We start from the raw sequence: 12,734 nt of genomic DNA, 5'->3' as shown, positions 1-12,734 counted from the left end.
TTTGAAAATACATATCTTTTACCCTTTGTGTTCTGTAAATGTCCTGGTGCTGTTACATTTTGTTCTCTCCACATCTAATCATAGCTGAAGTATCTTTTTGACACCAGGTGTCTAGTTATTTTTACCTGTCATCGTAAAACATCATCATGTTATAACATTCTTTTTTAATCTGGTGCTTGGCACTTTAAGCAACCGTATCCAGTATTTTATTACATTTATGTAACTAAATATATGCAGAGATTATCTCCCACACTATCCATAATCTGTAACGTTTGGTGTGTTGGAGTTTACACGCATATAGGTGTGTCATTGCGCGAAATGTATTGATCAATAAACTCTGTTAAAATAAAATCACAAGTCCTGTATATTTAAGTTCTTTAAATGTTGAAATTGATGAGAAACGAAATTTGCGAGTGTCGACCTGTAGCCCGATCCGTCATGCCTTCAAAGTGAGCAATCCTGTTTGGAAGTATGTAAACTGTCAACAACAGATTACAACACCGTTTATCGGTTAGCACGATTAGGGTGATCACAGTCTGACTGTTTGACATGATAGTAACATCACTTGCTATGTTGAGAAACCTTACTGCAGCTTTCTCGGATGCTCTCTGACTTCCATGTGAGAGAGAATAGTTTTCCGCAGTTTTCAGCAACATTCCAGCAATGTAACAGCGGGTGATATCAGAAATGGGCACATTGTACCCATGTGCTGAATCGAACCCTAGTCTTGCGCGACGAGCCAACTAAGCCACCGTACGAGCTTCCCTACCGCCCCTTTCATTGTGATGAAATCCGGGAATGACACTGATCCCGTCACCTACAACGGTTGCACAGGTTCAAAGGGCAGTTACACTCGTGTGCAACATTTTTGGTTCTGGATAAAAATGTCTGTTTCACAGCCATGGCTGTAATATCACGAAACCAAAATAACTCGATGTAATTGAAATAGTCGAGGTCGAACACCCAGAGAGCACATACAAAATATGATTTTGTTGATCTGAATGGCGCCTCGTTCTTAATATAACCGTATAACGTCACTCTGTTCACACTGGGTACCCGGTAGGATGAGCTGGTAATATGAATGTAACAACTTACGTGGAGCACAGATGGTATACTCCCGAGGGAACCTTCAGTGGAACTGACCGTGGCAATTATCTCTCCTAAAAGCTGTAAACATTTGACAGTGATAAGATATCCATGCCTATCCCGAGGTTTACGACTTAGTAGAATTTTACGAGTGTTTCAGTGACTATTTTCTCAACTAACCTCATTCATCCTTTATTCAAAAGCTCCCATCAAAAGTTTAGACTCACAGAAAGCACTCACTGAATGCTCTTAACAAAACTTTATAACATAACGCAACTGCATACATGCACGGTATTTACATATGCTTATAGTTAAATGCATGATCTTCATCTGCAATTCATCTTCCTAATGTTTGCTGTTCCTTCAGCCGAGTTAGTGAAGAAATTTATCTTATAGTTAAGAATTCCCCTCTTTCCTCTGAAGTTGATCATTTATTGAACTCGTGACAATTTCCTTTTCAACGTTACGATACTAAAATGCATCAATGCATGTGTCAACAGTACCTTGATGATGACACCAGCTGCAGGTTCCATACGAAAAGAATCCCTCTGAAGTTTCTATGACACTAGCGGTGTTTCTAATCTTCCTTTCAGTTCTTTCGACCATTTGTTTGCGTTACTTAAATTGAGATTTATGCAAAATATTATTATTTTATCATCATTATTATTATTCTATATTTAGTTTATCCCCTTATAATCGTATTGGGGCAGTGGGATATCCTAGAGGTAAAAACATTAGCTCGTCACACCAAAGCCACGGGTTCGAGTCCCCACATGGTTACAGCTTGTGAAGCCTATTTCGGGTGTCCTTCGCGGTAATTTTGCTGAAATATTGCCAAATGTGGCGCAAAACCAGACGCGCTCACTATAATCCTATTGGGAAATATAGTCTTAAACCAGGCTCAGGATGAAATACATCAGAGGGCTTATATTAATTAAATCCTCAACCTTGAGGTAAATTGACAACTTTCCTATCCAATGTATGACAGGTCAAAGGAAGCGTGCTTTATTCCAGGTACATAAGTTTTTGAAATACATGTACCTCAGGAAGCGGATGTAAAATATCTGGAAAAGGGATTGTGAAAAGCAATGTGCTTTAACAGCGCCACTGTGCAGATCAAGCAAGAGCAAGTTAATACGTTGAAACGTAAAGAAGACACCTGTCCTTCGATTATAAAGAGGTCTTTTCTATGTATTATCCCTGGGACAGACGGTCTTTCAATGGAGAATCTATGTGACTTCTCTAGAGTACGTCTGTGACAGAGAGACGTCCTACTGAATATGTCTATGACAGATACACTTTTTATAGAATGTAGTTGAGACAGGGGCATTCTATAGAATATTCTGTCGGCATACGGAATTTCTATAGAATGTATCTGATCATAAGACAGGGAGAATTTATATAGAATATTCCCTTTGACAATGGGACTTTGTACATAATATCAAAGAGACAATGGGACCTTCTATAGAATATCCGTTAGCCAATGGGACTTTCTGTAGAATATCTTTGAGACTGTGGGACTTTCTATAGAATATCCATGAGACAGTGGGGCTTTCTATAGAATATCCCTGAGACAAAGGAACTTTCTATAGAATATCCTTTAGACACTGGGACCTTCCATAGAACATCCGTTAGACAATGGGACTTTCTATAGAATATCCTTAACACATAGGAATTTTCTGTATAATCCACCTGAGCCAGATGGGCCTTCTACAGAACATCTCTGGGCCCATGAACTATTGAGAAGAAAGCCCCATTTAGTACCTAGATGGGTGACTGTGTTTGATTCCTTAGACTTTCTAGGACTTCGGTCCTACCCCACAACGAAGCATATGTTAATCATGTGATCTCACCTTGTGAGTTTGTTCAAAAATGCCTCTGTCTACACAGCAGAAAATGGGTACCCGGTTAGATAAAGTCATGTCACTATAACCCTCTATCTTGGGTCATCCGGGGTACTACTAATGATCGGAGTGTAACCCTGTGAACATGCCTCTCCATGGCGCATCACAAATACTATTATTATGATTAGTATTATTACTACTTTACAACAGTAAAGGTCTTTTGAAACAGTACACGTGATCATAACACGTGATGCATTTTAAATAATTTTTTAAGCTGACACTAAAATGCTGAATATTAATGAGCAGAGTCCATGTGCTTCTGAAAGGGGTTCGTTTTATGAGCTGAATGTTTGACAAGTGACAGTCACGCAGTGAAGATACCGACGACTAAACAAACAAACATTTCAAATCCCAGTCCGACAAACTCGAGAGGCAACGACCGTTCGACCGTTGACTGTGTCGTGTTGCCTTTGCACGGGTACAGTTTTCCACGCTCATACATGAGCCCAGTGTGACAACCAGGCTTTGAGAAAGGAGCTATGAATAGTGGCTCTGCCCACTGAAAAGGGGGGTATGCACTCAATGCAAAGCCAGTGCAGTCAGCGTGACAAAGGCCTGACTGGCGTGTGATAAAAGCGTCTGTTGTGACGGTTTAATGAAAGCACGCAAGATCGGAAACCTTGACGATCGATTCAGATTTACCCTGACAGCCCCATCTCGAATGGTTCGAACACTCCGTATTCTGGGGATTTAACTCGAAGGGTTTCCACATGCAAGTATTGAGTGTAAATGCATTAACCTTTGCCTATGTATTGTGTATCCGAAATTGGTTTAAGGGGGTGTATGTCATGGATAACTGTTGTTTGGGTGAAATGGACTTTGCTCAATAAAATATGTAATATGACACAAGAGGGGTTATTGAAATGGGGATTTAACCTTTAAAAGCTGACATTGTGTGGCAAGCACTGTACCAGGCAGGGGTGGGTTGAGGAGGAGTGGATAGAGGAGGCGAATTCGAAGAGTTGGGTTGAGGAGAGGTGGGTAGAGGAGAGGCAGGGGTCGGTTGAGGAGATATGGGTAGAGGAGAGGCATTGGTGGGTCGAGGAGGTGGTGGAAGGAGAGACAGGGGTGGATAAGGAATGGATGGGTTGAGAAAGGTGTATGTAGAGGAGGGGCGTGGGTGGGTTGAGAAGGGATATGTAGAGAAGGGACATGGCAGGGGTGGGTTGAGAAGAGATGGTGGGTTGAGAAGGGAGGAGAGACAGGGATGGGTTGAGAAGGGGTGGGTAGAGGAGAGCTGGGGTGGGCTGAGAAGGGACAAGGTTAGAGGAGGGGCAGGATTGTGTTGAGGAGGGCAGGGGGTGGGTTGCAAAGGGATGTGTAGAAGAGGGGTGGGTTTGGAAGGGGTGCATAGACGAGAGGTAGGGGTGGGTTCGGGGAGAGATATGAACGTTGTCACCACTAGGCCAACCTACTGCCAAGGAAATTATCAAACGGAAAGGAAAGGGAGGTGAAATGTTTCTGAAATAATCAACCAAGCAGAACAGTGTACTAATCACACATTGTTTGGAACAGAAGATGCGATCTTTCTGGGTTTTTTTTGTTGTTGTTTGGGTTTGGTGTTTTTTCGTTGTTGGTTGGGATTATTTTCATGTTCTATAAATCATAATGCATCACGGCCAGCATATTATATATATACAATATATTATACAACACCCGACACAGTATATACAGACACAGTCAGGCCCAACCAACCGTGTTATACATCATGTATTATCTGACAGATATTACATATAGGTCTTATCAAACATATGTTATATATAGTATCACATCTGATATATCATGCACAGTCTAACATCAGACTGAATGCGTATTGTATATTTCGCCAACATTTAACTTATTGTGTTTTACATTTCATCATATAGCCACCCTATAATATATGTTCCCAGTGGTACATCAGTACACTTATTATATAGTGGTTAACTGATTAATCAATATCTAACTAGAACAAATGATATTTATTAAATTTTTTGTATTTCAAAAGAGGAAACAGATAAAGACTTTTCTAACGGAAAATTGCAAAAAAACACCAGAAGTGTTTAAAATATTCATTTCTTTCACACATTTTGTTTCATTCTCCCTCAAAGTTACGTAATTGATCGATATTTAGTTTACGGTTATATCGGTAGCAACTCCTAACATACGTGGACATTGTTTATGGTCCTGTGACCTGCATGCTTCTTACAACCTTTGACCAGTCCTATCACGGAAACCATAGCATTAGTGAATACTGTGGAATCATATGGGTGGCATGTTGGCCGTATTTCATGGAAAGACCTTCTATCACTGAACACGGATTGTAGTTGACTGAATAAAGTTTACATAGTGGTTATCGACTGATAACAGTTTGTATATCTTGGCGTGTAGACTGATAGTGTTTACAGCCTGACAACTGTGGTTGGTATAATTGATATAATGTGTTATACATGTTAGGTAGTAGTAGTAGTAGTAGTAGTAGTAAAAGTAGTAATAGAAGCAGTAGTATTAGTAACAGTTACAGTAGTTATACTAAAAAGTAGTTGCAGTAATATTACTGAAAGTAGTAGAAGTACTGAAAGTAGTAGCAGTAGCAGCAACAGTAATAGTACTGAGACTAATAGTAGTAGTAGTAGTAGCAGCAGTAGTATTACTGAAAGTAGTAGTAGTAGCACTGAAAGTATTAGTAGTAGTAGTAGTAGTAGCTGTAGTAGTACTGAAAGTAGTAGTAGTAGCACTGAAAGTAGTAGTAGTGGTAGCTGTAGTAGTACTGAGAGTAGTAGTAGTAGCACTGAAAGTAGTAGTAGTAGTAGCTGTAGTAGTACTGAAAGTAGTAGTAGTAGTAGTAGTAGTAGCAGCAGCAGCAGCAGCAGCAGCAGCAGCAACAGTAGTAGTAATAGTAGTAGTAGTAGAAGAAATGTTATATACGCCTTCTGTGGTGCTCCAACAGGACCTGTGAGTCACTTCCAGCCACAATATCTGAGCTTATTCTTCATAGTAGCCCTCCACTTCATCTCGGCACTACTACTACTACTACTACTACTACTGCTGCTGCTGCTGCTGCTGCTGCTGCTGTCATCGTATCCCATTTAAGTAGATCGATGGTCATGACGTCAGTCACTGGATTGCCTGGTCCAGACACTGCTATGTTATTTACAGACAGTCGTCAAAGTGCTAACCAATGCTGACCGACGTTAAACAACAAACAAACACAAACCATATAGATGATGACGACATCTGATCAGTTCTTCACGCTTCCAAATGACCTTCGTAATGACCTGCAAGGACGCGATGTCTGATGGTTGGACGTAGGATGATGTCTTTGGACACGTGGTTCCGCGTCTTCCATGACGCACGTTCCCACCGTTGTACGTCGTTCGACAGATTTGAAAGATCTCCGATATCCCGATGGGTGACAGGTTGGCTGAACGTGACGCCAACGGCAACTCGGGTGTGTTATTGCCGTCGAGAACGTCGTGGACATGCCACTGCTTGTTGTATCTTACTACTGAACTACGGAACTACTATTAGTTCGCCGATCAAATGTCTTCCTTCAATCTAACATTCACCCATGGCATAACGATACCGCACGCGCAAGGGCTAACTTCTCGTTCACCATCCCGCGGATGCACTTGCACACTTCATCAGATTGTAACGATTTCATTTTGTCTTTGCATTTCGTATTTTGATCTCTTACTTTCTTAAAACAATATTTCTGACAAGGTTCATGTTAAGAAATTTGTTAAGAAATAGCTTATTATCATGCATTTAGCTCAGCTTTTTGGTACAATGTGGAAACAACTTCAAAAGTAAATGTCCAGTCAAACTGACATATGAGACACATAATACGCGTCTAAACAAGATAGCAACATAAAATAATGGACGGGCTATGAAGCACAGATTTTTAAAAATTTCATTTCAGCGTTTCCCACATGTTCTTTTTCATAGCTGAACTACCATCCAAAACATCTAATTTATTTTGAGTTTCACCAGTGAGCTCCCGCTTGACGTGTTTCTATATCTGTGGACAGAGCCCAGCCAATATTGGATTCTGTTCAGTTCATACCATATTGTACCATACTGCTTCACTATGACTGCAATCAGTACGTAGTTAATTGGCATCTTTATTTCATGTGTGGATTTCTCAAGCATTTGCTTGTTCAGGCCTTCTACCTCAACAAAGCTTTGTTAAACAACATGCGTCATGAAGATCATGTCACGAGTAGTAGAAAAGCTTGACCTTTGGGTAATGTAATTCTAATCCCAGGTATTAAATGTCTTGAAAGAAGTGTGTATAAAGTGTGAAGAAATCAAGCAAACATCATGCATACAGATGAGATCCATGTTCTTCCAACATTGCATGATCTAATTACACGGAAGCATTGGGTAGTCTAGTGATTAAAGCGTTCGATCGCCGAAACCCGATTCGTCCCCTACATGTGCGCAATACCTGAAGTCCGTCTCTGGTGTCGGGTTATGATGCTGCTAGAGCATGGCTGAAAAGAACACCTCAATCGTACTAATTATATGCCAGCTCTTGGGCTGTTTAATGTGGATAATTTTATTCCGTTTGATATGTTACTTTTCACAAAGATTCATAAAAAGTTAGTGATTCCGCTAAACTTTCATCCTTCCTTTTACGGGTCTGGGCTGCTTGCTCTCGCATTGTCGCAAACTGTCAGGTAAACCGTTCAAACAGGGACCTTATCACTGAAACTGATTTTCAGTAACGTTGCGATACCCGCTGCCTCGAGGACACGTCCTGAAAAGTGCACATAAGGTGAACCCCGAGCCACCACTGACACCAGGACAAAGTAAAGACATGTAGAGTGTGTTCTTGAGTCAATCATGTGCAGAGGGGTAGCCAAGTGGTTAAAGAATCAACTCGTTACGCCGAAGACCCGGGTTCGATTTCTCACATGGGTATGATGTGTGAAGCCCATCTCTGGTGTCCCATGTCGTGATATTAATAACTATTCAATATCTCTAAAAGCACCGTAGATGCAAATACGTGTGTATGGAATGTCCTTGACATATAATGGCACGGTCGTTTTTATGTACATTTGGGAAAGGTCGTTTCAGCTTCTTTTCGAGATACAGAAGTCAGATATGTTGGACTGAATGCTTCGCGAGTCCGTACCGAGATGACTCAGAGCTGATTATCTAGCCTAGGAGAGTTAACCTCAAAACCTGAAGGTGTCATCTGGTAACCAGGCAAAGAGAAGAGTCTATATATATATATATATATGTGTGTGTGTGTGTGTGTGTGTGTGTATATATATATATATATATATATATATGTATGTATGTATGTATGTGTGTGTGTGTAATATATATATATATATATATATATATACACACACACACACACACACACACACACTTGTGTGCCTTTCGAAAAACAGTGCTGTCTGAGAATAACCAAGTCCGAGTGGGTGAGTGAGTATGTCTTTATGCCGTTTTTGGAAATATTCGAGCACTGTCACTGCAAGGGACACGAAAGAAGCGGCTTCAAATATTATCCATATGTTGGGATTCAAACCCGGGTCTCAGGCATGCCGAGCAGATGTTTTAACCACTGACCTACCTCACAGTCCATGTACTTAATTACGCATGAAGATTCAGGTAAGATTGATCTACAACACCCCATGGCGACTAAAGGGATCGGACGATCAAGTTTGATGACTTGATTGGCACATATCATCGCATCGCAGTTGAATAGACAATGTCCATGATAACAATCACTTGATTGGCTTGTCCAGACGGTACGCGTTTACAGAAAGCCACCATGCAGTCAGAATATCAACTACTAAAATGCAAACAAACAAAACCTGATTAAACTGTCAGCTCCTTGGTGACGTCAGTGTCTTTGTATTGTCAGCATGTCTTGTGATGTTACATATGTCACATTTAGGATTTCGCTACGTTAGTAAAGTACAAATTCTAGTACTTTTGGGGTTGCGTCCCATCCGGGATTCGAACCCGCACTCTCAGAGTCAGGCACCAAATCACCAGCACACCCAGTCAGCTACCTAACCTGCTCAGCCACCACAAATTCCACATGTTGTATCGACTTCCACATGTTGTGATGTTAACAATAAGTTGACAGTAAACACGAATCCAGAATCCAAACCCACAATACACGCGACTGATTCTCTAAGTTCAAGCACTGTGTAATTGATGTGTAATTCCTTACATTGTCATTTCTTAAAGCAAACATGATCCATCGCGTATATTCATCGGTCCTTGTGAATTTTATCCAATTGTCCATGTTCAAGTTCTATTTGCTTAAGGTCTTTTATTCAAAAGTAGATTTTCTTATCCCATCAGGAAAATGCTTTATGTTTTAATTTTTTCTCACGGAGTAAGAAAAACAGTTTCAGGGTACTCCGGCCTCTACTCGATATAACGTTGACAATGTTATGTAGGTGCGCACAGCGTTTGATGAAAATATTTTCTTTGAGAACTATAATAAATGACATCTCCGAGGTTTCATAAAACACACACAGTCACACACACAGATAATCATAATAATACAAAAATAGCTTCAAACACGTTCATGCCTAACACGTGAGAAATAATATGGTGATGAACCTCTCTCCGTTAGTGGTATGTAAAGTTAATGATATTGTTGCTGGAATGTGAGTTATTGTTATGCGATTGATAGTTTAGAACTCCGTATGTTTTGGAAATAACTATAAGTGTTTTATATATTAAGGGTATGTATATGCACATACGCGCTCGCACACACACACACACATATATATAAGGGGGACTGAAGAATAGAGTGATGCGTGACATGTGCTTGGTGAGATAAGTCATGTGACTTCTAACCTCCCAATATAATAACCAAATTCTGACTTCAGTGTCCAGTGACCAAAATGACTAATGGATGCTATGCACAATATAAATGATTTATTACATTTCTTATTAGGTTGTTTGGGGAGGGGCATTGAGAATACAGGGGTAGATTAGCTGTGGGAGGCTGAGGGCGATAGATAGGGGAGAGAGTTCGTACCTTACAGGTCGCAGGTACGCCTAAAATCTCACAAGCCGATCCCCGGAACAAAGGTTGTTTGAAGGAATTAGTGTTTGTTCGTATTTTTGTTTAACGACATTTACCAGAAACGGGCGTGGACATCACCGATTCTTTACGACAGCTGACCCCGAACGTGAACACTGAGAAAGTGACCCCCGTGCGTGACTCTCTCCAACAGTGCCCAAAAGTGGTCGAGCTGTGACATTTAGAGGTACATCGTCAGCTGGACCTATAGGGACATGTTACCTTGCTCCGGATGAATGTTGTGTTTTCAAATGTTTATTCAGAGCACTTGATACGATGTACAACACAAAAGAGTTATTGAGCATAACCTTTCACCATGTGTCTAACTAAACACGCTTAATTCTGGAAGTTTCAATGTTAACCAAAATTTGAATTATAGCCCGCCTAACATTCCACTGTAATGAAATACCACTACAGACCGTCAGTAACACAAATGCTTCTGAAGTTCATCCCGCAGTTTAAACTGTTAAATGATTCAAATATCTATTTGCTAGTTATACGTAACAGATATGTTCATTATTTAATTTACCAAACCGTTTGAAACGACGGAGGGATGTGTTTGAACGTTCATTTCGCGAAACCTCTGTGTAGATTATGAAACACAAACATCGCTTGAGAAGGGTGATCATCATTTAACTTCCCAGTTTAATCATATTCGCGTGTCATATCCCTGTATGATATGTATGACATGTGTTCACAATCCAATCATTTCCGTGTTTCATGACCCTTTGATATATGTATGAAATGCCAGCGATACGTCCTTGAAAAATATTTCAGTACTTCAACAATCTTTGTAAACATAAGAAGCACAAATGTCACTGGTGGAAGAATGTCAGCATTTAATTTTTCAGTCCAATTATGTTCGTGTTTCTAAATGCTGTGGGATATGTGCATATGTGCACAATTCCCGAACCCTCTTGGAGACTATGAAACAAGAGTGAGTGCGTTAGTGAGTGAGTTGCGTTTTATGCCGCACTCAGCAGTATCCCAGTTACATGACAGCGGTCTGTAAATAATCGAGTCTGGACCAGACAATCCAGTGATCAACAACATGAGCATCGATCTGTGCAACTGGGAACCGATGATATATTTCAACCTAGTAGGCGAGCCTGACCACCCGATCCCGTTAGTCGCTTCTTACTACAAGCATAGTCGCCTTTCATGGCAAGCGTTGTTTGCTGAAGACCTATTCTACGCCGCACCTTTATGTGTAGATTACGAAGCACATGTATCACTGGCTGATGTCATAACAAAGACCTCAAGCATGAATGACTGACCAATGGGGGAATATCACAAAGGTTTCACCACTCTACTTGAAAAGGGGTTGTAAATTAATCCAGATGAAGTAGTACACCCCTACCCCCAACCTTCCCATTACCCTGGGAATGTAAGCTCAATAAAGAAGATCATTAATTTTCACATGACACCACTTCATGAAGATCAAACCCAGCGGCTCTCGAACTCTTCATTCAAAAAGACTGTTTACCTCCTGTACGTGCCTGGAGGTTCAAGTCGCCGTGTAAATAATCAGTAATTCTGCAGTGGGTGTCTTGGTGATATCACAAAAACAGCAGCAATAGACCGTTCGATACACAATTTGTCCATTTCATACCTTTTCCCCTACCAGAACCTCGCTTTCACACTCATTGTATATTATGATAAAATAAGGTCTTTGAAGGGCATTCAGAAGTGAAATACATAAGAATGAAGATTTTTATGGATATCAACTTCTTTATTATGAGAACACAACGTTTCGGAGTTAATGCTTACTCCTTCGAAACCCCTGATGAAGGTGTAAGCATTAACTTCGAAACGTTGTGTTTTCATAATAAAGAAGTTGATATCCATAAAAATCTTCATTCTTATGACAACATAACCCTCAACGTGAATATGTGTTGTACGAAGCTAGATTGTGAAATCAGTAAATACAAAAGGAATATAAAACAAATAATTATACTGAAAGGCAAAAGAAAAGTCTTAATATTTGAAATGACATTTAAGTATCAATGGTATATTTGAACCTATGTTTTTGTTTGTGTGAGTGGGTGAGTGAGGTTTTGTCTAGCGCTTTTATCAATGTCACGGAAGGGGACGCCAGAAATGGGCTTCACACATTGCACACGACCAAAATCTAACCCTGGTCTTAGGCGTGATTAGCGAACACGCAAAAAACACTAGACTACCCATCCTCCCCATGGATGGCTTAGACACTTTTTGAAATAGTTACCCCTTAGATCACCCAGAATAAGGCAGTTGGTCCAGAAATAAAATAGGCAAAAATGCCTGTGGCATTGAAACTGCATATGCTACTCTCAGATTGTGAAATCAGTCATATCGGGAAATGTCTAAGAGGATCAGCCATTTTGCATCATTCTGTGTACCAACAATTGACACCCTTCAGTCACTTCATGAAATTTCACTTGATAACGTAATCTATCGAGTGGATCACAATATCAATATCACTTATTTTCACTAAAATAAGAGTTAAACTACTGCGACAGTAACTCTTGCACTTCCTCTAGGCTATGAAGCATTTACACCTGCATGTTTGACACTTGCTGTGTCCACAGCAGCCACACCTCACAAAGCCTGGAGCCCTCTCCACCACATGTAAAAGAAATGAAATTTCATGAAATGACTGACAATTAATTGTTGTTGACGGGAAATGACAGACCCTCTTAGTCATTTCACGAAATGATTGAAAT

Source organism: Haliotis asinina, chromosome 11 (genome assembly GCF_037392515.1).
Source record: "Haliotis asinina isolate JCU_RB_2024 chromosome 11, JCU_Hal_asi_v2, whole genome shotgun sequence".
Lineage (NCBI taxonomy): Eukaryota > Metazoa > Mollusca > Gastropoda > Lepetellida > Haliotidae > Haliotis > Haliotis asinina.
Note: the sequence above shows the minus strand (reverse complement) of the source record.